This window comes from Muntiacus reevesi, chromosome 11 (assembly GCF_963930625.1).
Source record: "Muntiacus reevesi chromosome 11, mMunRee1.1, whole genome shotgun sequence".
In the NCBI taxonomy this organism is placed as follows: Eukaryota; Metazoa; Chordata; class Mammalia; order Artiodactyla; family Cervidae; genus Muntiacus; species Muntiacus reevesi.
In genome coordinates this window covers 54,831,482-54,858,309 of record NC_089259.1, presented here as the reverse complement: position 1 = coordinate 54,858,309, position 26,828 = coordinate 54,831,482, and positions in this window count along the sequence as shown.

Genomic DNA, 26,828 nt, shown 5'->3' with positions numbered 1-26,828 from the left:
GCAAATAACATCAGTGTTAATAACATATTTAGAGAGATGATCCTGGCAGCATAAGGCACTAGGAGATTGTTCTAAAATATGATATTAGACATTGTGGTAGGCAATATAGTCACCCCCACCTCTCACCCCTGCCCCCACTCCCAAGATGTTTATGTCCTAAGTACTAGAACCTGTGCTTAGGTTACATGGAAAAGAGAAGTGTGCAGATGGAAATAAGGGGGCTAATCTGCTGGCCTTAAAATAGGAAGGTTATTCTGGATTACCAATGTTTACACAAATGTTCTGAAAAGTACAAGAGGGAGGCAGAGACAAAGATCAGGGTGATATGGGAAGGGCTTAACCCACTGCTGCTGGATTTGAAAATGAAGCATAGCCATGAGGCAGGGATCACAGACAGCCTCTGAAAGACGGAAAAGGCAAGGAAGAAAAAATCTGGAGCATCGAGGAAAAAAATAAAGTGTAGCCCTGCCAATACCTTCATTTTATCCCCATAACACCAGTGTTGAACTTCTGACTCAAGAACTAGAAGATAATAGAGTTGTATTGCTTTAAGCCACAAAGTATTTGGCAATTTGTTACAACAGCAATAGAGAACTAAAATAGGCATCAATTAAAGTACACTTAAGATCGTTAATGATGTGGAAAATATTTGTTTATATTAAGCTAAAATTGCAGAATTCAAGTTTATATAATTATACACAACTGAAAAAATTGATACTTTCAAACTGACTTCAATAAACTCTTGCTGTCTAAAAATATTAAGATTTCATAGTAGTTAAGAGCATGGTATTTACATTAGACTTTTATTTGAATCCTAGCTCTATTATCTATTAGCACTGTGTGATCATTGGAAACTATCAACATACTGATCCTTGGCTTAACCATCTGTGAAATAGGGACAATTATTTCTAGCCCATATGATTTTTTGTGGGTTTTCAGTAAGATAGTCCAATACATGACATATTATACACACTTGGCAAATGTTGAAAGGGGCTTCCCTGGTGGCTTTGACAGTAAAGAATCTGTCTGCAATGCAGCCAGTCCCTAAGTAGGGAAGATCCAGGTCCAGTACATGACATATTATGCACACTTGGTGAATGCTAGCTGGTGGTAAGTACACTATTCTTACCCATTATACTGCCTATTCCTAAGTCAAGAAAATGGTTATATAAAACATTCTCCCTACTTTAGTGTTTTATTAATTTTCAGGGTATACTTAAGTGAAGATTTGGTAACTCAAATGCAAGTCTAATTGATACAATGTCAAAGAGATAGATGACCAGAGAAGAATGAAAAATCTCAGAATAAAGTAGGTGTTAGGTAAATATCACCATCATGCAGGGGATATAGTGCACTGGCTTCGTAGGATCCATTTACTTAAGTTTAATCAATTTATCACTACTGCTTTTTTCTTAATTGGAGGCTAATTGCTTTTCAATATTGTACAGGTTTCTGCTGCGCAACACAAATCAGCTATATGTATACATCTATCCCCTCCCTCCACCACCTCCCATTCCATCCCTTGAAGTTGTCACAGAGCACTGAGCTGAGTTGCCTATGTTCTTTATTTTGACAGTTTCTACACTCTGATTCTCTAACATTCCATGCTTTTTCCAATGTCTTTAATGCAAAGAAAAAAATTTAAAGGAAAAGCAATAGGCTTATAATTTGGGTAAGTGAGGATAAAGCAGCCCAGAATAATCACCCACAAGCTAATAGCTGCCCATATGTATCACAATGTCAAAAACATAGGCTAAGGGAATTGAATGGAACATTATATATCACCCAGTCTGTCTTCTTATTTTACGTATAAAGATAAGTCCCCATAGTATAAGTAACTAGCTGAAGGTTACAGTGCTTCAGATACTAAGAATAAATAAATCCTAGCTATGCCTAGTAACACACACTTCATATTTCAATGCTTATTTATCATTTTATAAAAAAACTCCTTCCTTATGTTTGTCTTCCCACTGTTGAGCTTTTCACTGAAAGCTAAAATCACTCAAAATTCTCCTTAGAGTAGAATTGCTCACTGTTATTTTGCCTGTAAGGAAGAATTCTAACCCCCAGGGCAGCAGGAGGCATGTTGCTGAGGTCCATGGAAAGGGCATTGGGGCAGCAAGTGAAAAGACTCAGCAATATATAAAAACCCTTTATAGCAAAGGTCTCCCAGGTGTTTCTCTCACATTCCGATCCCCTCCAGCCCTCATCTCCTTAAGAACAGGTGTGACCTCAGGAACAGAGAATCAGTAGGGATATGTGAAAGGTTATACAGAGTTGAAAAACAGCAGAAAATTTGAAAAATAAGCAAATTGAATAGACAGCATCTGTTTTCAATATGGGTTTCTACTATTTAAACTTAACCTTCTATCTTTAGCTCTGAAAGGAAAAATGACTAAGACAAAGAAATCTGTGACATAAATAAGCAGAGATTATGAAAAATAGTAATTCCAAAGGTCATAGATATTATGATAAATGAGCTAGTTTAAAATTTATATATGTTATTTCTTAAAATGGTAAAGTCATAGGGGTATAATATATCAGTCTGTCACATAGACCAGTTTCATTTATTCTAATCATTTTGTTCTCAATTTTGGGGGTATTCTCATTAGGAATTATCATGAAAAGTTCATAAACTATTCTTGACAGTGAATAATGAGCAAATTGTCAGATTTAGCCCATGCTGACATTTCTGTTCTCTTTGATGGTTGTTGACCTCATTAGACATACTTATAAAACAGGGCTTAAAATCGAAGAAGGGTTGGAGACTTGACAGCAAACTATTGTATTACCCGCTATTATTCCAGCCTTAAGAAAGTTGATTTTGATGCAGAGATATTAAGAAAAAGCATGAATTGGTGAAATGTTAATCACAGACTCTAATTTTAACTACCTGTACCAAAGTATTGGCAAGTTTATTAACTTTAAGCAGATCATGTGCAGTACATACAAAAAAAAACTACTATAGTTGCTTATTACATGGTGTTAGAAATAAATGCAAGGGATGAAAGCTTAATTATTTTAAAGGATAGTATATTGTGCATCTCAAAACTTTTATTTACTAGCTCATTTCTAAACGTACTCAAATGCTTTTTTCTTCATTTTTAACAAAGTAGGCAGATATTTTCTTTGGTATTAAAATCATATTACTGGAGTTATCTGGAAAAAGAATCAATAATTTTATAGAGAACTTCTCTGACATACCTGTGTCAATAACTTTCACATGTCCAGGTCAGCCTTCTTGGTTGTTTTGAGGACAATTAAGGTAAACTATATCAAGGTACTGTTTATTAGTGTATTTTCAGTAAAAGTAATCTACCCCCTATATTTTCCTAAGGGAAATCTCTAGTGGTTGGGTTCTGAGAGTTCCTCACCTCTTGAATTATGTAGCTTCATATTATATTTGCTAACTTACCAATATATAACTTTGGACAAAACAAATGGAAGCAAAGTAAAAAACTGAAGTAGAAGTTAAAACATAAAGCGAAATTGGTAGTGTGAAGGAGACCCTGGTTTGGTTCCTGAGTCAGGAAGATCCCCTGGAGATGGAATAGGGTATCCACTCCAGTATTGGGCTTTCCTGATGGCTCAGATGGCAAAGAATCCACCTGCAATGCGGGAGACCTAGATTTGATACCTGGGTTGGGAAGACCCCCTGGAAGAGGGCATGGCAACCCACTCCAGTATTCTTGCCCAGAGAATCCCCATGGACAGAGGAGCCTGGTGGGCAACAGTCCATGAGGTCACAAAGAGTCAGACCCGACTGAACGTCTAAGCACAGCACAGTGGATTGTAGTAAAAATATTAATTATGGAAACATAAAGGATACTCTTCTAATAAAAACAGACCAACAATGTAAATCTTTTAACATTTCTCTTCTTCTCATCTATGGAGTAAGAAAAGTAAGTAGGAAATAAACAGAAGTGCATATGATGCAGATATATGCAAGCACATACACAAGTGTACAAATTAGACAGACTGTCTCCACAAAGTAGACAATGTTGAATAATTTCAGGTTTTTATTTATTTGCAATGAATAAGCCAAATCCTAAGATTAATGATTAACTTTCTTCACTATTCAGTCAACATTCAGTTACAAAATAAAGAAAATATGCATGCTTTATGTTTAAATATCAAGAAGGAATCATATAGCTGTTATGCACCAAATTGTGTCCCCTAAAATTTCTTATGATACAGTTCTAGTCTTCGGTACTTCAGAAGGTGACCTTATTTGAAAATAGGATTGTTACAGATTTAAGTTGAGGTCATATTGGAGCAGCCTTAGTCTGGGACGACTGATACCCTTACAAGAAACAGGAAATGTGAAGAAGCAGATATATACAGAAGAAGAAAGCCACATGAACATTAAGGCAGAGATCGGGCTGATGTATCCACAAGCCAAGTAATGACAACTACCAGAAGCTAAGAGAATAGCATGGAACAGATTTTCCTTTACTTCCCTCAGAAGGAATCAACCGTGACAACACCTTATCTTGGACTCACAGCCTCTGGAATTGTGAAACAATAAATACATGCTTTTTAAACTATCGAGTTTACTGTACCTTTTAAAGCAGCCTTAGCAAACAATTAATATAGGCTTTCCTGGTGACTCAGATGGTAAAGAATCTGCCTGCAATGCAGGAGACCTGGGTTTGATTCCTAGGTTGGGAACCACGGGATCTTGTTCTAACCACTCCAATATTCTGGCCTGGAGAATTCCATGGACAGAGGAGCCTGGAGGGGTACAGTGCATGCAGCCACAAAGAGTCAGACACAGCTGAGCAGCTAACAGTTTCACTTCAGCAAACAAATATAGTATATCTACATCACTGCTCCCTTACATTTGATGAATGTCTGACAAGGTGGCATGCTTACAAGTATACATGAAGATAATTGTGGCCAGCTGGGGACTACCATGCACTTAGTGATAGTAATTAGATGTACACATTTCATCTTGAGCAGAAATAGATAAGAGAAAGAAAGCCACAGATGTACATTGAAGGATAATATTCTTCCCTGGTGAAAGACTTAGAACACCATGGCAACAAATAGAACACACTACTTTTGGGGGGGGGGGGGGGCACAGAACTCAGGTCCAATTATGCATGCATTATTTAACCATCACTTACTGAAAGGTATGTAGTTAAACACTGAGTTATGATAGTCAACAGTTCAAAGGAAAGTGGTTGCATCAGCCGAGCTTTCTTGAAAGTAATAAAAGTTGTCAAAAGAATTCAGATAGTGTTATGACATGTCTATTATCTACATTCTCTATCAAATAAGTGTGCTATTTTTGTGTGTAATTTTCATTCTTCCAGTTAAAAATACCTGACCCTATTCTCTACTATATATAAATCATTTTGAGTTCTAGGTTACTTGGAAGTTGGGAAGTCAATTAACATAGGTCAGCAGCACTGAAACGGTGCTGGGAGAAAGAAAGAGGGGAGAGAGAAATAGTTCAGGCTTATATGAAAATGCTGAATATAGGTGAAGGTTTTCCAGGGTGAAATCTAAGAGAAGCAAACAGTCAAAACCAAACATTGCAATATAAGAATAATCATGACTAAGTGACATCATGCATTCTTTCAATACATATTTGTTGAATATGTATCGGGCATTAACCTGACAGTATGGGATATAAAGATACAGAACAAGGCATTATTTACTTAGTGGAAAAGGTAGAAAGCAAGTTAGGAGTCAAATGCATATGGTGACTTCACGTAGCTACACACACCTTAAAGAAAATCAAGGGATTATGGCTGTTTTAGTTGAGGTCACAAGGAAGATCCTTTTGAAGAGATTTTTAAACTGAGGCTTAAAGGAAGGTAAGGAGTGATCCGAAGTCAGGGGAGGAACACTCCTGACCGAGAAAGAAAGAACAACAGTAACAACACCTCAGGCTGCATAAGAGAGGTCTGTTTTGCTGGGATTGCTGTATTTGAAACTGAACTGCTTTTCCTGAATTAAGAGGATGTATACACATGTATGAAAATTATAATATTCTCTTATAACATAAAAAATATAGTTTGTAAATGTTGGACAGTAGATCATACACATTTAATTAGCTCCCCTCTTTGTCCTAGAACACCTAGCATATTCTATATCATGTAGGTTCACATGGATACTTGTTTTAATTATAATTAATAAAAATCTACCTTGGATTTAATGAATATAACTCAATAAGGCATATATAACATACCCTTAAGATGTTGTGCAGATCATTCTTTCTAGAGTTATAGCTTACAAGCAAATTGTGCTTGTGATTTACCATACACCAGGGTTTCCCAGGTGGCTCAGTGGGAAAGATTCTACTCACAATACAGGAGCCACAGGAGACGTGGGTTTGATCCCTGGGTCAGGAAGATCCCTGGAGAAGAAAATGGCAACCAGCTCCAGTATTACTACCTGGAAAATCCCATGGACAGAGGAGCCTGGTGAGCTACAGTCCATGGGGTCACAAAGAGTTGGACATGACTGAAGCAATTTGAGCACACATTTATACTTTAGATATATTATTTTTATGCTGCGTAGGAGGAAACCAAGCAGAAGGAGGTTATGAAAATTATCCAAGGGCATAAAACTGGTAAGTGGGGGAGGCACAGCCTAAACCCAGGAGTTCTGACTTCAGAGTCCATGTATGTAATACTCCTTTTTGCTGCACTGCCTGAACTTCTTGTTTACTTTATTTCATATTTAACCAAATACATAAAAGCTTATAAAGAAGATTTATCTTACATACTATGTTGTATTTTAAGAATATTCCTCTATAGCAAGAACAAAAATAAAATGTGAACAGTCATCTGTTTTCAATCAGCTCATGTTTCCCATCTCCCAATCCAAATGGAGTAATTCTTTTTTTTTTGTCCAAATGGAGTAATCCTTTTTATGTCATTTCATAAATATTATTTTTAAAAATATTTATTTTAATTGAAGGATAATACTTTACAAAATTGTGATGGCTTTTGCCATACATCTACATGAATTGGCCATAGGTTTACATGTTTCCCCCTCATCTTGAAGCCCCTTCCCACTTGCCTCCCCATCTCATCCCTCCATGTTCTCACAGAGCATTGGTCCTGTGTGTCCTGCTTCATGCATCAAACTCACACTGGTTCTCCATTTGACATATGGTAATAAACATGCTTCAATGCTATCCTCTCAAAGCATCCCACCCTTTCCTTCTCCCAATGAGTCCAAAAGTATGTTCTTTACATCTGTGTCTCCTTTTCTATATGTAGGATTGCCGGTATCACCCTTCTAGATTCCATATGTAGGAGTAATTCTCACATTGCACAAACTTAAATGGAGGCAAGTTTTGTTAGATAATCAGGCTATAAATACGTTTCACATGCAAAGAAGACATGAATTGGCTTATGATCCTTTGGAGAAAATAATGAAGGAAAACCATTCTAAGCAGGCAATGTAAGGTTTAGAAAAGGGATTTTAGTAGACACTGCTAGAAATGAGGAACATGGCAATAGCATCTGGGTATGTTTTCATCATTCACTTCACTTACCTGTTTAACACAGCATAAATCTGATTCACTTTTCAAGCCAAAATCCCTATATGTATTCTATAATCCTTCCCTTATGACATTAATTACATAGAAAAGAGACTTATGTGGGGATAGTAACTTCATGAATTCCTTAGATACTTATAAAACTTTTAAACTGAGCAAGACTTGAAGAAAGACACTGAGAAGGATACTATGCCTTAAAAAGCTTAGATGATTGTTGATAAGTCATACAAAGGACTGTAATAGAAGACAGAAATGAGTTCTGCATTGTAGACTTTGCATTATGCAGACTATGCCAAATAAAGCTTAGCATTATTGCAAACATAGATGTCCTTTACAACATTTTTTCACTGAACATTAGAATATATTTCACAGAAATTTTTGTGATCCCATTATTGAAGGAGGAAGTTGTTACTTTAAATAGATCCAAAATAACTGAGTAGAAAGCTTACCCATACTGTACATCTACCTATGTGCACATACACACACACACACACACACACAAATACACACACTTGCCTCTACACACACTATATAAATATCTTATCTTCATGGTAACATTTCTGTTTTTTCACTATTTTTCTTTATGAAACTAAGACTACATGAAGTCTAAATACCCCAAGGCTGTGGCTCATTCTTTTTTGAAATTTTATTAACTGCTTTGCATTTTCTACACCTAACTACAATTTTTTATTATTATTCTGCTTACATCTTTAAATAAAATTTGAAGACTTATCTACTTTTAGTTTACAGGAAAGAAAATAGAACTTTATTGAATTTTACTGTTGGCACTAGGAAAAGTCAACAAGGTGAATTGATTGCACCTTTGAGAAGCTACGGATTTATTGGTGTTATAAGATTCTCTAAATTTAAATGGCTTTATCATTGGTGATAAGCTTTTATGTGGAAAAGCTGAATGCTACAGGGTCTTAGTTATGCCTGCTCAGAACTATATTGCTTAGTTTGTTCAAAATATAACAGTATATAGCCAAATTACCGCAGCATAAATAGGAGCATAAATTTAAAATCCTAAATGAAATATAAACCATGAATTTTAAAATTTTGATTATAATTTGCCCACATTTACTAGGAGTGAATCCTGGAGAAGGAAATGGCAATCCATTGCAGTATTCTTGCCTGGAAAATCCCATGAACGGAGAAGCCTCTCAGGCTACAGTCCATGGAGTTGCAAAGAGTCGGACACAACTGAAGCGACTTCACTTCACTAGAATGAACAGAAATACTTAAAATATTACATTCAAGTAAACATTTCTGTCCACATACAATAGAAAGATAGTTAAAAATATTTAATATTATAAAAGCCTAAGCCTCTTTAATTTAAGCAATTTCTACTTCACGCTATTCTTTGATGTGTCAACCTAAGCTTCAGAAGGTTTTTCCCTATGTGAATGACTTTGCGTTGGCACATACTCTTTGAATAGAGATTTATGCTAGACTCATTCTAACAGCATTCTGCTACTTACAGAGAAAAGCAGCCATTATAATACATTTAATTGCATTAATGCTGAGAAGGAAAAAAAAAGGTCACTGAAAGAAGTCATGTTTGAAATTTACTTTTTATAGCCATTGCCATTTTATAAGCTTTCTGTCTGCAGACTTGTAAACATGGATGCAGATGTCTCAGATTCTGGTTTTTGTTTCCGCTACTAGCTCATACAGCTGTCCTAGGTATGGGATACACTCTTTGAAATACAAAATATAGTTAATTACACATGGATCTATCTCAGTGGCTCAGGGGGTAAAGAACCTGCCTGCAATGCAGAAGACACAATGGGCATGAATTGGCTCAGGAAGATCCCCTCCCTGGAGGAAGAAATGGCAACCCACTCCAGTATTCTTGCCTGAAAAAATCCTATGGACCAAGGAACCTGGATAGCTATAGTCTGTGGGGGTCTCAAAGAGTCAGACACAACCGAGTGACTAAGAATGCAAGCATTTTGACAAAAAAGAAAAAAACAATATTTTATAAACACTTTAACACATGAGTGGATCAGAATTCTGGAATATTACCAAGGTAAAGGTATTATTTTTCCTTTAGCTATGGGTCAGCTGATTAGAAAAACAAAGCTGAGTATAATAAACATTTACAGAAATGTTTCTGTAAAGTGTCTGTGCTGGAAACACATGCATAAATACATTATTTCCTTTTGGAAAATGTAACTTTTGGATCAATTACCATGATATTCTTCAAGTTCTCTGTGGATCCCAACATGTACCTGTATACAGACTCTCTCCAGACCACACAGCACAACTGTGTTACTGCAGTTCATCAGCTGCAGCATAATCAGCATTGCTTTATAAAACAAAGACAGCCAGGAAAACTTGCATGTTGCTTAGGTAATGACAAAAGAAACAATGCAAGACCTGACTCTTTCATTACCACAGGTCAGACACACATCCTATAAATAACAAAGGGAATTAAACAAGGCTAGGCTAGATTCCTGTAGTACAGAAGAAGGAAAAAATTAACATTTGATTCATACAGTTGTTGTTATATCATCGTTATTGTTATTTTTTAGACTCTGACTTAAATATTTCTCCAAGAGTGAGACTTCAGTTGGAAAAGCAACATAAGGGAATATTAGGAAAGGGAATACTGAAGATAATCTAATATCATGATTAATTGATCTAACAAAAAATAAAAAAGAGGAAGACTGCTTTTCTAATATTTTGTCATCACTTAATTCTCTTCTTTTACCATATCTGTTGATTATTTACCTTCCCAAAGTGTGCAAAGCCAGAAACCCAAAAGAAAAAAACAGTCCCATCCTAAATGGAAGCTGTTTCTCTATTTACACAAACCACACATATCCCACTTTGTGCTTTATAGTCACCAAGCAGGAAAAGTGTAGATGACTATTACCTCCAGTATAGTCATGTTATCAGTCAGACACACTATGGTGAACACAAAATTGAAATGAGGTAACAATAGTGAATCCTTTGCTGGTGTGCAGGTGTATAGCTAGTGATCACACAAACCCAAAAGAAAACAGAATTCATTTTCTAGACTTCTAATCTTCTTTTTCCTAAATTTTCTGCTCTCTTTATATTCTCATTGCCAAAAGTCGTTGTTAGCTACAAATTCATGTTAAAGACTGAATTGTTGTCAGGGGAGTTTGTAATTTCCCCAGTTCTGTCTCACTGCAGCAAAAATTTGAAGCAAAGGATGGACCAGTGTTACAGCTCAGTTTTATTTGGAAAGCAAATGAAAATATATCTCTGAGGCATGAGGACAGGCCAACCCAAAAACAGCAAAGAGAAAAGAAGCCCCCGGTTCAATATTGGCTACTCTTTTTATGTTTTCTTCTCTGTCTTCGAGCCTGTCCTATGTAAAGCTAGCTAACCTCTTTCACCTGAGGTTTTCACTCCGGTCCTCAGATCTTCCTTTGTTCTATTTTCATGGGCTTTTCCCTTCTTTGTCTTTTAGTCACCACCATTCTGGACTCCTTTTTCCTCTTCTAACTACCTGACATTATCATAGATTTTTAAAATAAAATTTATAAAAATAACAAATATTCAAGAAATCGGTAAATTTGCTCCAGGGACACTACTTTTATACTGGCAATACAGGGTGAGATGCAAAAGTGAGCAGAGGGTAATAACCGAAGCTATGCCATATACTCTAGTGAATCTCTGCATTTTAATGCCTTAACAAAATAGAAGTTATTTCTTCCTCTTATCAAAGTCCAATGTGGCTATTTCTGGTCAAGAGGAAGTTGAGAAGAGAGACACTGCTACAAAAAATTCAGGGAGCCAGCTGAAAGAAGCATTAGGAATCAACATCCAATTTATGAAGGAGAGGGACTCTGGATCATCTGTGTGGGAAGTGTTTCAAGCAATACCTGAAGGCTGCAGAGAATACTTCTACCAAAATTTCATTGGCTGTAAACCCACAATAGGACCTCTCCTAACTGCAAGGGATTCTGGGAGATACAATCTAGCTATACTCTCAAGAAAGAGAGAAGATGGGTTTTAGGAGGAAAAAGTAGTCACATCTTCCACATCTGTCCTCTTGGTCAATAAGGATTCATTTTCAGCCTTATGCAAATTCACATACTATATTCTCCCCCTAGCTCAAAGGAGAAAACCAAATGTTCATATGAGGGACTACTTGTATCTCAAAGTTCACTACCTCTGTTGGAAAATATTACTCAGGTTTAATAAGATTATGTCCTCCTCAGGGGATGGGTTCTTCCTTCTTTTGCAAAGTTATAAAGCCAAAGGGTTGTTTCAGAATTAAAAGATAATTAAATGGGGCTTAAAAAACAAAAAACAAAAAAAATACCTTGGTAATATTCTTCTTAACAAACCTAGTAGACTTCTAATTCATTTTGCTACTAGTCAGAAAACACACAAAAACTCTTTCCCAATCATTATTTTTAAGTCTGGGTGTTTTTTCTTGTCATCATGCCTCTGAAATAATTAGATGAGGAGGAGTTTCCCCTACCATAATTTTGATAGGAAGATCAAAACTCTTTAACAAAAAAAACCTTAGTGAATCCTTGTCATGCAAATCCTTTGTCTAGTATTACCTCTTACTATTTATGATATAGAAGCCTTTGCCTTTCTCAAACAGATGTGGCACCAAATTTCTCGCTGCTATTTCTTTCTACCTCTACTCTGAGATTAGTCAATTCTTCCCTTTTTTTTTACTTTAACCCCTTCCTCAGACATCAAATAAAAGTTAGCAAATGTGTAACCTCTCCACTTTTTCCAACCACTTCTTTAAGACATGATCTGCCTTCTGAGTTACTGCAGATAGTAATCGTTTTCTTGAATATTTGGCCACTGCATAATACAGGTCTTTAATTTTTAAACCAGTAGTTGCCAACTATCTAATCGTCTGCACCATGACTGCAATGCCAAGGGCAGCAGTCAACTTCCATTACCTATCTTTGAATTAACTATCTTAAAGCTATCTGAAATTAAATGCCAACAGTTTAAAGGCATAATAGACTAAAAAACTATCTCATAGATATATAAAATTTCCAAGCTTGTGTAACTGGTATGCTGCTGCTGCTGCTAAGTTGCTTCAGTCGTGTCCGACTCCATGCGACCCCATAGACGGCAGCCCACCAGGCTCTGCCATCCCTGGGATTCTCCAGGCAAGAACACTGGAGTGGGTTGCCCTTTCCTCCTCCAATGCATGAACGTGAAAAGTGAAAGGGAAGTCGCTCAGTCATGTCCAACTCTTAGCGACCCCATGGACTACAGCCTGTCAGGCTCCTCCATCCATGGGATTTTCCAGGCAAGAGTACTGGAGTGGGGTGCCATTGCCTTCTCTGGTGTAACTGGTATAGATGCACTAATTTTTCTTCATGCAATGAATAATTTACTCCAGCAATTTCTATCTTGTAGCTCTGAATCCTCTAGGTTAGGAGTCTCTTCATTCAAATTATCCAGGTAGCAGAAAAAGGCAAAGAGCACAAAGAAGCCACAGATAATTCTTGAAAACCATGAGGATGAGTAACACCCATCACTTCTGGGTGTAATTCCTTTACAAAAAAGCTTGTTATAAGACCACATATGGGGTCGGTGGGTGATGGGATAGATAATAAAGTGCTTGACTGGGTCTTTGCTATAGAAAAGGATATCATTGTGGGGAACAAATACTGTCTCCATTTGTTATGACCTGAATTCTGTCTCAAAACTCATATATTGGCTCTTAACTCCCGGTACCTCATAAGGTGACTGCAGTTGGAGATAGGGTCTTTAAAGAGACAGCTGAGGTAAAAGGAAGTCAATAGGGCAGTCCTTAATCCAGTTCGACTGGTGTCCTTATAAAAAGAGGAGACTTGGACACAGACATAGACACACGTAGAAGATGATGTGAAGACACAGGGAGAAAACAGCCATCTGCATCAAGCCAAGGAGAGCGGCCTAGAAAAGATTCTTCCCTTAGAGTCTCAGAAAGAACCAACCCCACTGAAACCTTGATCTCAGATATCTAACCTGTAGAACTGTGAGAAAATAAATTTATTGTTTGCCATCCAGTCTGTAGTAGTCAATACTTTGCTATGACAACTCTAGCCAGCTAATACATCATTGAATACAGAATCAAAATAAGTATACACTTCAATTACAATGAAAACAAGTCACATCCCTATTTTAAAGGAAAAAAGGAAATTTGGAAATATCTCAAATAAGCATATTTCAAAATAGATAAAATGATACCATAAGTTCTCTTAAGATAAATATATCTATATAATGCTACATATGTGCATATATATACTATTCCCATATTCCAATTTTATAAAGATTCAATTTTGAATAGTAAAGCATGATATATTAAAACCATATCCTGGCCAGAAATATTACATGAACTCTTCAAATAACCATCACCTGAATGAAAGCTCTAATCATACGCAATAGCTTGAAGAAGGCTACACCACGAAGACAATGATACCCCAGTCCCTCTGACAGTTTGTCTTTCTCTGCATAGGTTAGCCTCTGCTTGTCTTAAAATCCTGTATTGATCCCACATAAGCTGTTGTTTTGCAATGAGATGGCAATTCTCAAGATTTCCACCAGTCATGATCTAGCTAGGAAAAAAGAATTCTCTTTAAAAATGTTGAATACAGGGAACAAATTGCTGCTTTAAATAGTGAAAAATCTGAAAACTGAAAAATCTGAAACTACAAATGGATTCTGAGATCATACAGAACTAAAAAACAGCAAGAGGCTTATGATCTTTGTCTTTTCACAAGAGGAAACAGGGGAAATGGTATTCCTGCATTCATGAGTCTTGGTTCATAGAAAACAGCAAAACCCCTGTCTTTGTGGTGATTGTGGAAATTGAAGACATACTGCCACAATACCGTTGAAAACTGCTGCCAAGAGAACTTACCTAATGTAGAAAGGACACATGGAGGTCCTTTGGCTTCCACACCTGGCTGGTACTTCCCAGTAAGAATCTGGTGGATACTGGAGTCTGGAATATAAAATAAAGCATTAGTTACTCCCCTTATCCATCCTAGCTCCTGCCAAGATACAAAGCAGGCCCGGGAGAGGGGAGGGAAAGTCTGACAATAGAATATTCCTTCTCTTTTATTCATCGGCATCCATTTTCACATCTTACCCATATTTAACAACATGGTTTCACCTGATGTGAGCTAGCTATCTGTCCTATAAAAGATGCTTTCCTTCTCTCTCTTCCTTCCCTCCCTTTTGCTCTTTCAGTGAGAGCCACAAAGCTCCATTAGTCCTTGCAACAAACCCAAGTTCAAGATCTCCATGTAACAGGCAGCCCTCCCTATGAGGTCCAGATGTGGCTCCTTTTCTTTTCATAATCTCTGAATTTATAAATTCATCATTTACAAGTTAATCACTTCCAACACTCCTCATCCAAATTAATGAAGTAAAAGGGTGAAAATACCCCCAAACCAGTGTATGTGTGTGTATATACACATACACTCTATAGTCTATTTTTCCAACCGCTCATGAAACCATCTTCAATACTAGTTATTCTTGGTAATAGATATCAATCACCCAAGCTAGCAAAGTGAGCCCTTTCTCTATAATTTTTTTGAATGACACATAAGTGCCCTGGATAGATTTTCTATCCATTTCAACTTCCAGTTTATTAGGACCATTGTGGGAAAGATGGGAAACCAACAAATCTCAAACAGCACAGTCCACATTTGACTGGATTGCTAGATACAAAGAGGGAGAGACAGAGCCGGGGGGACCGCTGATATTTCTACCCCTTGGTCCCTTGACTTACATATTCTGCTTTTCAGATAACAGCATCATATATTGATCACTGGTTCACACACATATTACACCTTGAAATCATGGGGTGCTTTCTGCCTTACAGCACCATAACTGAGGGTTTTGGTGGCCATTCCACCATTATTTCAGGCCATCAGTTTCTCAAAAGAAGAATGGCTATCTGCATTTCTTTGGCTTTCTATAGGCTTTCTATATGGCTTTCTATAGGCATGCATTCTGTGATTCTCCCTTGGAGCTATTCAAAGACCCCATATAGCATTCTTATCAGTGACACTTTGAGCGATGCTGTGTTTGCAATCCCATGAGGACAAAAATGGTACATTATCTTGTAGTGTAACTACTGTAGAGCATTCTTTAGTGAAAGGCCTCAGGAAAACTTGTTGGTTTGCTAACAGTTTACTAAGATTCATAATATGTTATACAATAAATGGGTTAGAGCAGCATACTAGAATATAGTAAACGTGACTTCCAAAATACATACACACCACCCCCCCAAAAAAAAAAAAAAACTCATAAAGAATTGAAATTCTTTCTGAGTGGTATGAGGCACAAGATAAAGCATCTCAGCTTCTGTCTAGAAAGAAAATTCAATGTTCTCCACCATTAAAATCCTAACACCTTCACTGCAGTAACTTTCGTAGATATTTGTCATGATTTTTCTCTGCATTTCAGTGCTAGCACATGTTTCTTTCTTAGGCTTCTATGGTACCTGATCCCTCCTGCTCACCAGATTCTACTATGTGCGTGTCATGATGTCATTAATATAATAGGCTAATGAGATTTAACATGGGACATCTAAATAAGGCCCTTGAAGTCTATGTAAGACACAGCAGCAAACCTGAACTAGTATTGGGGAACTAGAATTAAGCTGGGCATCTTTCCCTGCCACAGCCTGCGGTATTTTTGTTGTCTATCATGAAAAGAACGACTTTGCCAGAGCCAGTAGTTACCAGGTGCCAGAGATATTGCTGATTTACTTCAACAAAAATGCGAGATCACTGAACTCAACTGTGGTTGGTCACTTGAGTGTGCTCTATCATGTCTGACTCTCTGTGATGCAATGGACTGTAACCCACCAGGCTCTTCTATCCATGGGATTTTCCAGGCAAGAATACTGGAGTGGGTTGCCATCTCCTCTTCCAGGGGATCTTCTCGATCCAGGGATCAAATGCGACCTAGGGATCAAACCCAGGTCTCCTGCATTTGCAGGTGGATTCTTTACCACTGTGCCACCTGGGAAGCCCTGATTACAGTCCCTACCTGACTGCAAGATCTATTTGGTTTTATATCAAACAGATGATAGAAAAGGGTGTATTACAAGAATCAGTTCTTTACCTCTCAAGTCTTTAAAGGCATTTGAAAATGACAGTACCGGGGGTTTCAACTTGATTCTTTCTACAAACATCTCCAAAATATGTGAGTGTATCCACTTCTAGTACCCAGTCACCTGTTAAATGTGCAGTTCTCTTTGGGGCAGCTTAGATAAATCATGCAAGAATTGTGCTTTTCCATCCCCCTGCTTAAAACAGCAGTTCTCAAACTATAGAAGGAATCAGGATCACCTGAGAGTTTTTTAAAAGAACGGATTTCTACCTGAGTTTCTGTGATACGCCTTCAAAGAATTTGCATTCCTAACAGTGTCTAGGTGATGCTGATGTTGCTGAACAAGGGACTACAGCTTTATTACTACCTATCAACAAATCCTAACTAGGTTTTAGTCAGTGGAGTTCTGGGTATATGAATGACTTTAAATCTGAAAACTGAGAGAAAATTCCTGGCTTTCAACATGAAGTTTCCAGAAAGAGAATATATTAAATGTGTTCTTCATTATCAGGGCTTTAGCTTTTTCAATTACAGATAAAATATAATTCAGTACAGTTCAGTTCAGTTGCTCAGTCATGTCTGACTCTTTGTGACCCCATGGACCATAGCACATCAGGCCTCCCTGTCCATCACCAACTCCCTGAGTTTACTCAAACTCATGTCCATCGAGTTGGTGATGCCATCCAACTATCTCATCCTCTGTCATCCCCTTCACCTCCTGCCCTCAATCTTTCCCAGCATCAGGGTCTTTTCCAATGAGTCAGCTCTTTACACCAGGTGGCCAAAGTATTGGAGTTTCAGCTTCAACATCAGTCCTTCCAATGAACACCCAAGACTAATCTCCTTTAGGATGGACTGGTTGGATCTCCTTGCAGTCCAAGGGACTCTCAAGAGTCTTCTCCGACACCACAGTTCAAAAGCATCAATTCTTCAGTGCTCAGCTTTATAGTCCAACTCTCACATCCATACATGATTACTGAAAAAACCGCAGCCTTGACTAGACAGACCTTTGTTGGCAAAGTAACGTCTCTGCTTCTTAATATGCTGTCTAGGTTGGTCATAACTTTCCTTCCAAGAAGCAAGCATCTCTTCACTTCAGTACACTGTCCATCTATTTTGTTCCTGAGGACCCATTGTTCAGCAGGCCACATCCACAACTCCTGTAATTCAAAGCAGGATGCTGATGGCTTCATGAATAGTGTACCAAGTTGATATATCTATGAAAGAGAGGCTTTGATTCTGAGCAAATTATTTCTGCATATCCATAACCATTAGTCGCTCAGTCATGTCCAACTCTTTGTGACCCCATGGACTGTATGTAGCCCACCAGGCTCCTCTGTCCATGGAATTCTACAGGCAAGAATACTGGAGCGGGTTGCCATTTCCTTCTCCAGAGGCCCTTCCCAATCCAGGGATCAAACCTAGGTCTCTCGCACTGCAAGCAGATTCTTAACTGTCTGAGCCACCAGTGATCCTGTATGTCCATAAAAATGGCATTAAATAAAATAAGCTTCTATAGCAAACATACATCCTTTCACAATGTTAACAAAGCAAAGCAAACTCACACTCTCTTCATTTGTTCTTACTACAAAGGTATCAGTTTAACACTTAAATTCATCAAAATGCTCTAGAATTTATATTTGAAATAAGCATTGAGATGAAAACATACACTGTCTTTTATAAAGACCCCAAGATATCTTAAGGCTCTCCATAGTGAAATTATATTATTAAGCTTGTATTGATTATTATAGAATATGCTAAGTTTTTCAAGTTGATATTAATTTTTTTAAATTATGAATTTAATTATTAATTTTACAACATAAAAGTTAAATATTATGTAAAAACCATTTCATCAATTTATGAGGGTTAATTTAAACTTCTAAATTGAAATTTAAATAAAGTATTATAAATAAAAAAGAAACATATCTCTTAAAATGAACAGAATGAATATATATTAATTGGTCATAAACTGAGCTGAGACATGATATTTGCTTTTACAGGATAATCCTATGTAAATACATTTGAAATTTCTAAAGAGTTTTTAAATATCTGGAGTAGTAAGCATTTTCAGAATTTTCCAGATGAAACTGCAATTTATCATGGCTTTACGATGCTGTTAAGAAACTAGTTATTCTATAGAAAGTTTTATGTATATATTCACTGTCAGTACAGGGATTTTTGTAATTCTTTTTGTGGTTTAAGGTGATGTAAGTTCAGAATGAACTGCTAAATAAACTTAAAAGGAAACCTTAAAAATCTACTAGGAAAGATTGTCTTCCTCTACCTATCTTCAAGATAAACCTTCAAACACTGAAAAGGCATGATGCCCTAGGGGCTATTTGACAGATAAAGTAGAGCAGCTGCCAAGTGGGGGGATTATCACTTCAAACTAAGGTTTTGGATAAACAAAGCTTTCAAATGCACAAGTCTATTCTTAGAAGACCACAGTCATGAACGGTTCACACAATAAAAAATAAAGATAAAACTGAAGGTTACAAATACAAATCTAGTGAAATTCATTTTGGTAAATAAATGAAATGAAGCACATTAGCTCTCTAAATTGCATTTGCTGTTCTACAATCATTCCTGTATCAGATGGCATTAAACCTAGGTAACCTAATGTTTCCAAAAAGCCAGCTACTCATTACAGGCAGCACTTTAAAACACAAAACTCATAATAGCCTAAAGCTCAAAATGTGAAAACTTGACTTTCCAATTACCTCCATTTCCTCCAACACTTAAATCAAATTTTGAAGACAATTCGAGTGTCTGGAACTAGTATGCATATATATATATGATGTTTTCCCCTAATTTCTAGTGGTTTATATAATCACTGGTTTCTTTCTACTGTTGCTACAATTTGGATAGCAGTATTGATCTGGTTTTCATTAGGTATATAGAAGATTCATGAAACTCTGTTGGAGATTCTAATTTTATTGCCTGCACCATTTCTTCTGTTATAACATTTCCTGTTGTTATAATAAACATTTAGGAACTAACCCACTCGATCCTTATTTTTCTACTGAAGGCCTTAAAAATGATTGCTCGCGTTACCATACTAGTGACTTGAACAAGGGAGCATATGGGCTATTTGGGTTCTTATCTGGATTTTCTTATCTCTAGTTGGGAATTCTGTCTGGAGTTGAAGCTATTTATGCCTGGCATCTGCCTGTAGCCACATTTATAGGTATGGAGAAGGTGGCTCCCTGAGACAGGACACCAGACAGCAGTAAGCATTCAGATGAACAAAGAAACTCCATGGTGGTGTTTGAATCCATGATTCCAGTTATCCCTCAGGCCCAAGAAAAAGTCTTTCTGAAGTTCCACCTGTGCTAGTTTGAGTTTTATTTTACCTTCCACCAAAATGACAACCAGAAAGATAAAACAGTTGTTTTTATTTTGTGTTAGATTCTATTTCTGCCATTACAAAGTAACACAAAAGCAGCAGCTTAACACAAATCAATTCTCTTACAGTTCTAAGTCAAAAGTTAGCAATTTGGTCTCAAGGAGCTAAAAAAAAAAAAAAACAAAAACGGCAACCCGGCATTCCTTTCTGAAGGCTTTAGAGATTTGTTTTCTTGCTTTTCCAATCTCTAGAGGCTGCTCACATTCCTCTATCAGATGGTGCCCTATTTCATCCTCAAAGCCACTGTTCGTTGACTCTCACACTGCATCACTCTCTTGCCTTCCTTTTCCGTACCTAAGGACCCTTGTGATTATGTGGTGTGGCCCAGATAACCCAGGATAATCTCTTCATCTCAGGCTTACCTGATTATCAACCTTAACTTCATCTGCTGCCTTAATTCCCCATTGCATGTACTACAGGTTCCAAAGATTAGGACACTAAACTCTTGCAGATCATTATCCTGCTTACTACAAGCAGGTAACCTCAAAACAATAGTGAGAAAGTAATATTAAAAAAGTGATAAGCTTAGTTTTCTTTACTATTAATACTCTATGAAAATCAAAAAATTATAATTCTTATAATTATGTAAATTCACATTAACTACTAATTTTATAAAATAAAAAGCTTAGGTACTATTTTCCCCCCGTATCCCTATGCATTTTTACAAGTGATGTTTTCTTTCCTTATATAATATTGAAAGTAGTGTAAACTGTTGATTTAAAATGTCAGGAATGGAAGAAATACTAGAGATTTTCTTGTCATTCATGCAATGCTTGATTCCATTCTAAGACATCCCTCCATACTATTATATATATAGGAATACTTCCAGTGACAGAGAATTCAGTGAGTTTAATGGATAGCCAAACCTGCAGGTATCTAAGAATGCCCTCACGGCTCAGCTTCTGGGGCTTTTCATGGTTTTTGATCTTGACTGATAAAGGAAGAAAGTAACTTCTGCACCTTCTATGGTTGTATTCAATTTCCCTCAGACCCTTGGAGCCAGTGAAAAACATGGGCTCTCTAAGAGGCTGTGGGATCACGAGCTCTGGTTCCTTAAATCTTTGCTGTGGTTCCAGAACAGACTGCAGAGCAATTCAGGGGTGGGCACCCTCTTCCTGGAGTACAAGCAGCTTGAATTACTGACTATGTCTCACAGTGAAGTGCAGGCTCTCTCTTACCCTACTGTACTATGTGAAACATACTTTATAAATGAGGATTTAAAGGGAAAAGAAGGCCAAGTTTGTATTTCTTCTTGTGATTAATTTTGCTTCAGAGTTAGAAATTTCAGTTAATAAAGAAAATACCTGCTCTCCTTCAGAGTGATATTTGTAGTCAACATGTAAGATCTAAAGAGTTATCACAGAATCTTTCATTCTGTTATTTCATTACATAATCTTTCATGATACTATTTCCTGGTGGTTCAACTGGTAAAGAATATGCCTGCAATGCAGATTTTTGGTTCAATTCCTGGGTTGGAAAGATCCCATGGAGAAGAGAATGGCAACCCACTCTAGGATTCTTGCCTTGAGAATTCCAGGGAGAGAGGAGCCTGGTGGGTCACAGTCCATGGGATTACAGAGTTGGACATGACTGAGAAACTTTTACTTTTCTTTATATCATGTCAGTAGGAAGGACATAAAGAGGTTTTGTTATATTTAAAATGATATATTCCATCATTGGAAGGAAAGTTATGACCAACCTAGACAGCATATTATAAAGCAGAGACATTACTTTGTCAACGAAGGTCCGTCTAGTCAAGGCTATGGTTTTTCCAGTGGTCATGTATGGATGTGAGAGTTGGACTGTGAAGAAAGCTGAGCGCCAAAGAATTGATGCTTTTGAACTGTGGTGTTGGAGAAGACTCTTGAGAGTCCCTTGGACTGCAAGGAGATCCAACCAGTCCATCCTATAGGAGATTACTCTTGGGTGTTCATTGGAAGGACTGATGTTGAAGCTAAAACTCCAATACTTTGGCCACCTGATGTGAAGACCTGACTCATTGGAAAAGACCCTGATGCTGGGAAAGATTGAGGGCAGGAGAAGGGGATGACAGGTTGGATGGCATCACCTACTCGATGGACATGGGTTTGAGTGGACTCTGGGAGTTGGTGATGGACAGGGAGGCCTGGCGTGCTGTGGTTCATGGGGTAGCAAAGAGTTGGACACGACTGAGCAACTGAACCAAACTGATTCCATCATTTATCTTATAAATCCAACAGTGGCTAGATTCTGGAATATTTATTAATGTATTTCTATCTCATCAGGAATCCTGAAGTCTATAAAAACATATGCAGTGAAATAGGAACAACTGTTTTTAATATGCTACAATATAAAAAACATCATCATCACCATTTTAGACAATATTTTTATTGGGGCTTTACCATAGCCCCAGTGAAACAAAAATAGCCAATTCTGATACCAATATTTGAAAGATGACCCCAGGGAATATTTATTTGTTTCATGTCTTTATTTTTGCACATGAATACACACACCACAGTAACACTTATCCCATTTTCTTGGATTAGAAGAATATTGTTAAAATGTATACACTACCCAAAGCAGTCCATAGGTTTAATGCAATCCCTATACCCATAATATTTTTTAATAGAATAATCCTAAAACACACATGGAACTACAAAGGATCCCAAATTGCCAAAGCAATTCTGAGAAAAAGGAACAAAATTGCAAGTATCCTGATTTCTACAAAGCTACAGTAATCAAAACAATATGATTTTGGCACAAAAACAGACACATAGGTCAATGAAATAGAGCCCAGAAATAAACCTATGCACTTATGGTCAATTAGTCTATGAAAAAGGAGGTAAGAATACACATGGAGAAAAGACAATCTCTTCAATAAGTGATGCTGAGAGAACTGGACAACGGCATGTAAAAGAACGCAATTAGAACATTTTCTCACACATTACACAAAAATAAACAAAAAGGCATTAAAGACTTAAGTGTAAGACCTGAAATTATAAAACTCCTGGAAAAAGATATAGATCACTCTAACATAAATCATAGCAATATTTGTTTTGGATTGTTTCCTCAGGCAAAAGCAATATTAACAAGTGTAATCTAATCAAACTTAAAAGTTTGAGCATTGCAAAGGAAATCATAGACAACATGAAAAGAAAATGTAACAAATGGGAGAAAATATATGCAAATGATATGACCAATAAGGGTCATTTTTAAATGAATTCATCTCTTTTGCATATTTCTTTGTAAAAAAAAAAAAATAATAGTTTTTCTTAGTTACTATAACAGTCTTGAACCTAAATACTAAATGTTTCCAACTACTAAGCTGCTGCTGCTAAGTCGCCTCAGTCGTGTCTGACTCTGTGCGACCCCATAGACGGCAGCCCACCAGGCTCCCCCGTCCCTGGGCTTCTCCACGCAAGAACACTGGAGTGGGTTGCCATTTCCTTCTCCAACTTACTAGCAAAACATAACTGATTCTAAAATTATAAATAACTTTACTCTGGCGTATTAGCCTAAAAAAGAAAAAAAAAAAAAAAACAGAAAACTTTAAAAATACCTAGCAAAGAGAGAAAAGTGGCTACTTATACTGCACCAATCTAAAAAGTAGTTTCCACCCCCCCCAATAATAGTACATGGAATTGCTAATAATGGTACATGGAATATACAATAATAGTACATGGAATAGTAAATAGAACCTGTACACAGCTTTCAGGAAATGAAACCAAAAATGGAAAGGTCAAAGAGGTCATCCCACCAGGAGCACCATATCAAAATGAGGATGATAAAACAGGGCATGAGGAACATGTTGCACAAACTTGCTCCTTTGTGTGTACCATCCAAGATCTATCAACAGGTTATATTAACTCAATATCAAAACCCCCAAAATGCCCAATTAAATATGGACAGAAGAACTGAACCTTTTCCCAAAGTTATACAGACGGCCAAGAGGCACATGAAAAATGCTCAACATCACTAATCAAAGAAATGCATAACAGAACAGAGATATCACCTCACACATCAAAATGGCCATCATCAAAAAGTCTACAAATAATAAAAGTCGGGTAGGATGTTGAGAAAGTGAATGTGTTAGTCAATCAATCATGTCCGACTCTTTGTGACCCTGGGGACTGTAGCCCTCCAGGCTTCTCTGCTCAGGGAATTCTCTAGGAGAGAATACCCGGAGTAGGTCACCATTCTCTTCTCCTGGGGATCATCCTGACCCAGGGATCAAACCTGGGTCTCCAGCATTTGCAGGTGGATTCTTTGCCACCTGAGCCACCAGGGAAAGGGAACCTTGGTAATACTGTTGGTGGGACTGTAAATTGGTGCAGCCACTATGGAAAACAGTGTGGAGGTTTCTCAAAAAATAGAACTAACATATGATCCATCAATTCCACTCCTGGGTATATATCTGAAGAAAATGCAAACACTAATTTGAAAAGATATGCACACAGTGCAGCACTATTTATGATACCCAGTTATGAAAGCAACCCACATGCCCGTCAAGAGATGAATGGATAAGATGTGATATGTGTGTATGTGTGTGTGTGTGTGTGTGTGTGTGTGTGTATATATATATATGCATACTTATATATGAAATGGGAAATCACTCAGCCATAAAAAAGGTGAAATTTTGCCACTTGCAACAACATGGATAGACCTAGAGGATGCTATGCTTAGTGAAATAAATCAAACAGAGAAAACCAAATATTCTATGTTATCACTTGTATGTGAAATCACTAAAATAAAACAATGGAATGGATATAGCAAAACTGATTCACAGAGAACATTTTGGTTGTTACCACTTGGAGAGAGGAAGGGGAACAAGATAGAGGTGGAGGATTAAGAAACAATAACTGCTATGTATAAAATAGATAGGCAACAAGAATATATTGCACAGCACGGGGAAATATAGTTATTATTTTGTAATAACTTCAAAAGGATTATAATATATAAAAATGTGCTCAGTTGTTTCAGACTTCTTGCAACCCTGTGGTATGCAGCCTGCCAGGTTCTTCTCTCCATAGGATCTTCCAGGCAAGGACACTGGAGTGGATTGCCATTTCCTCTTCCAGGGGATCTTCCTGACCCAGGGATCAAACCCAGATCTTGCTGCATTGGCAGGAGCATTCTTTACCACTGAGCCACCTAGGAAGCCCCAATCTATAAAAATATTGAATCATATTGTACACCTGAAACTAATACTATAAATCAACACTACTTCAATGTTTTAAAAACTAAATAGAAACTGAACAACTTCAAGATGAGAGTCTCAAACTTGGCACTATTGATATTTGAAGCCAGATAATTCTCTGCTGAAGAAGGCAAAGAGGAGGGCATCAGAGAGACTGTTAGATGACATCACTGACTCAATCGACATGAGTTTGAGCATCCTCTGGGAGATGGTGGAGGAGAGCGAAGCCTGACGTGCTGCAGTCCATGGAGTTGCAAAGAGTCAGACAGGACTTAGCAACTGAACCAACAGCAAACTCTCTGCCAGGGCCATGGGGAGGCTGTCCCATTCACAGAAGGATGTTTAGCAGTTATCTCTGGCTTCTACCCACAAATACAAGTGGCAATCCCTCACTGGATGTGATAACCAAAAATTCTCTAGATATTGCAAAATGTCACCTGGGGAGCAAGATCGATGCCTGATTTAAGACTAGTGTCTGTAAAACAGTTTGCTCTAAGAAGAAAAATTAGTCATATTCTGATGCAGGTAAAAATATTTTATAAGCATTATAACTCCCTGTATTGTAAGTACACAAAAGCTTAAAAGTATTCTCTGAACAACCTTATTGTACGTTTTATTTCTGGTTATGTATTTTTTCTTTTACTGAACTAAGCAATATGACCAAATCATAGATTGTTACATCACTTTTAAAAATACCAAGGTATTAATTATTCTGTCACTTCTGATACCCAAATAGCTATCCTTCTTCAAACATATGTGTATGGACTCAGTCACTCAGTGGTGTTCGTCTTTGTTACCCCATGGACTGTAGACTGCTAGGCTCCTCTGCCCATGGGATTCTCCAGGCAAAAGTACTGGAGTGGGTTGCCATTTCCTCCTCCAGGGGATCTTCGTGACCTAGGAGTCAAACCTGCATCTCTTACCTCTCCTGCCTTAGCAGGCGGATTCTTTATAACTGAGCCACCTGGGGAGCCCCCTTCTTAATATATAACTCTAGAGAAACATGCATATTTTTTATGATTTTTTTCACTTAAAATACATAACATTTACTGCATATTTATTATGGGTTAGGAAGTATGATAAGCAGTTTACGTGTTGTTACATTTAAGCTTCTCCATATTCCTGTTTGTTAGATCACATTTTCTCTAGTAGGGAATGCAGCTAACTCCCTGAAATGAATTATCTCTGAGACGGTCTCCCGGCTTCTCAATGCCAGAACCACTTAAGAGTTGGCTACACTTCTGCTTTGGGTTTTATTGATTGTACGCATGTGTTCTCCTCAAGCCCAAGCTCTGAGAGCACGGTATGATGGATCTTCTTAATCAGCTCTCACTTCTCCTGCCACCTCCAGCGTCTTGCATACAGGCCCCACTGAACTCAGCTAATTTCCTCTAGCTAGGAACTGCTTTGCCTTTTGGTCTCCAGACCCCGAAATAATATTTTTCACCTCAGCCTCCTCACGTTTCCACACCGGAGTTGAGAGACAGAGCTCACTGGATTTTGACAGCACAGCTTGGTTAAGCTGTAATTTTAATTTTGCGGTGCTCCCTACTGGTGGCCTTTCGAATCTTCCTCGCTCCAATGCTAGCTGTTTTTAATAAACTCATCCTGGTCTGCTGCTCATTTTAATTAAACATATGGAAAACTCCAGGATT